Source organism: Myxine glutinosa, chromosome 5 (assembly GCF_964187855.1).
Source record: "Myxine glutinosa chromosome 5, kmMyxGlut1.1, whole genome shotgun sequence".
Taxonomy (NCBI): domain Eukaryota; kingdom Metazoa; phylum Chordata; class Myxini; order Myxiniformes; family Myxinidae; genus Myxine; species Myxine glutinosa.
The window spans coordinates 128,174,083-128,177,414 of NC_136265.1; positions in this window are offsets into that span (position 1 = coordinate 128,174,083).

Sequence of the window (3,332 nt, forward strand, 5' to 3'; positions counted from 1 at the left end):
TCACGAACCAGCTGGCTAGGTTTGACGTTTGACCCAGGTTATGGCAGAAATTTGGAAATAGCTCATGATTTTTATTTATATTTTTTTTTGTATACTGAATCGAGGCTCGTGAAAGAGCTGACATTTACTTCACAAACAAATCAACCAGACAAACAAAATATATAAAAAGAGGGAGCGGAAGACAAGAGAATGGGAAGCACGCAAACACTTGAGAGCACACAACATTTAAGAGCAGGGAGATGTGTGGGAGGGAGAGGGCTTGGGGGGAGGAGGCGTGGGAAGGGGGGGGGACCCGACCGGGCCGGTGATAGTGATAGTGGCCGATAGTGGCCGGATAGTGGCCGGTGATAGTTAATCTACTCTTCAGCACACGCATTGATGAATTGATGAAGCATCTTACCTGTTCTGGTTTCGTACCTGCGGCTGCTGGTCTGGTTGAATCATCTTGTGGAAGTGTGGCAGTGCCGCTAATGCTGTGCCCCTGTTGCTAGTAAGCTGGTACTCATTTTATTAACCTCGGAAGGATGACAGGCTGGGTTAATTCACCTGGAGTTATTTCAACGGCACAACAGGAGGCTCAAACTCAAGAACCAAAATCTTAAGCCAGTCACCTTAGACGTTGCCACCACCAGGTATACCGTATCTGCGAAACACCTAGGATATACCGGTTAGAGGCGAGTGTGCGTACCTCTCGGCCATTCTGCGATAACCACCAACTTTGTCTAACACAACATGTGGATTTGTTTGTGCACGTGACCATACACAGACATGTAAGTATGGAACCACAACCACTCAATACTGCTGATCTCCTCCTTCCATGAACCTCCAGCCTGTATGAAGGGCATTCTGAACGGTTCAATTCCAGAAAATCAGAAGGGAATATTGTATTCAGCCCAGGGGCCTGGTTGTCTTCGTTTCATTTGAGTTTTGTACAAAATCAAATTGTCCTCAGATTGTCTTTACCATAATATCTACTGATGTAGGATAACAAGAATGACCGCTCTGTGGTCACAACCTGCACCAAAATCCGGTATCGAACGAATTGGGCAACACGCATTTAAAGGCGTTATTAAAACTTTTAATAAAAGACTGGCGAGGTACCTGTGCTATGCACAGGTGGAAAGCCAAAAGCAAACAATGCGGAAACGGCGAATGGCAAATGATGAACCAATAAATTCCACATTGCCGTGCCACCTTCAGTCCAACGTCAGGTATTGACAGCAGGTTCGTGAAGGACTTGGCCAAAAAACGTACCCGGTCTGAATGTTGCACAATCCAGTCAATGGCGAAACTGCAAATGGGGAATCCACGAATGTCACGGATAGAAACCCTTACATCATTTCCTCATTCTGCTTTAAACTCAATATCTCTATATGTTGTTACGTTTGTGGGGGTCGGGATACCTTAGTCCAGGTAGAGTGCATAGATTAGTGTGCTCCGACTGTCGTGAACAAGAAGAAACCTCGATGTATCATAAGTAGGAAATTTGTGTAGACCGGAAGTCGGGTAAGCTTGTATCTTCGTCCCCATCAGAGGGGTGGGGCTTGTTAATTAGCGAGGGATTATGGGTAATTAATTCCCTTTTTGTAATTGCCTCTGTAATCTTTTCCTATGTTCCTTATGACACTGCACTGCAGATACCTAGTAAGAAATCGCCCATTAAACACACTAATTAAAAACCAACCGGAAACCAGGCATGAAGCACTACCGTGGATAACACCGACTTGGCGAGCGCAGAGGACAGGTAAGTTCGTGAGACGTGAGGCCATGCCAAGAAGAGCGGTGATTGCTCAGGGATTTCATGGGCACAGAGACTGGTAAGATGGGACTATGGGATTGGTGAAGCAGGCATGGATGACATCAGAACCGCACGTACAAAAGACTTGGAACAAAAGCGTACAAAAGGCGAACATTTGCCCTCTCCTCTCGTTTCGTCTGATTCTGGATTCCAGAGCGAACAGTCGCATTTTATCTCTCTCGGCATCAACATTCTCTCTCTCTCAACATCGACGTCCTCTTGGTTCTGCTTGTTTTGGAACTGGTGGTGAACGGTCGCTATTGCTCTTTCACGTGAGGTTCTGACGTCATCCATGCCTGCTGGTCATGAGGAAGACATCTTGCTAGTGGTCGTGAGGAGAAAGAGCCGTGGACCGAGAGCTGCGGTTTCACGCGCGAGGACAACGAAATAAGCCGCGGCTGGTAGAGTGAACTGTGCACGGAGGCCTGGTTATTCCCACCCACACGCTGCGCGCCAACGAACGTGCGTTTCCTGCCAAGGCCTCCGATGATCTTTGACGAATCCTAACGAGATACACCAGCCAATTTGAGCATCACACATTCATTTTCAGTTATTTTATCCTTTGTCTGTATTCGGTTCTGTATGGGAGCGCTGCAATTAGGAATTTAGTTTATCGTGCATTTTCTTTGTTACTGGCATTTCTTTCATTAAACCTGTTCATTTGTACATTTTAATTCCGTCTCGGTTTGAGTTAATTTGTCCAGGTGTGAGGACGTCGGGTGGAAGCCGTCCGGGTAGGTTCGTCATCCCCCCTTTCCCATGCGTATAACGAAAACCGACATATTGAATTGAACGCCTCGGAGTGTTAAGCTCGTTTGGTCATCTGTTGCACCCTGCGGTGGTCACTACAGGGTAGTCACGCGACAATATTCATTCCAAGCAACATCATTCATCATTCCAATCACAAATTATTAGTATAGTATTAATATATAAAAATGTAATGTTAAATCACAATTGTATTGAGATATCAAACCAGCGAACCATCGTCATCTGTGCACTTCCGGATTCAGGAGCAAGGTCCGTGCCGATCGCATTTCAAAATAATATTCATTTCATAATTGTATTCAGGAATTTCTGAAACCTTATACCTACCTTAAGACACCTGCTGGGACATCATGTGACCAGATGTTCAGCTCTGATTGGTGGAAATTTGTGAGGGACATACATACATATGGACAGACAAATGCTGGTATAGACGGCATTGCCCAAACCAATAAACAGAAAAAAAACCCTCATTTGCCCACCCACTCAATCTCCATGACCTCCGCTGCCCCTGGAGGGGGAAGAAAGGTCAGGAGTGGGGGGTTTCTCTGAAGGGAGCAAGATCAGGAACGGGAAAGAACATAGGTGGAATGTCTGGGGGAACCCCCCTACACACAGTCAGACATGTCCCTTCCCGGGATTACCCCGGCTCTGGATGGGCGGTCTAATGCCCAGGGGGCTCTACGCCCCACAGGTTTCTTTGCTATCATTCGCTGACGATAAATTTCCTTTGGGGCCTTGCCCTGGGGAGGCAGTCTTTTACACTGGTGAC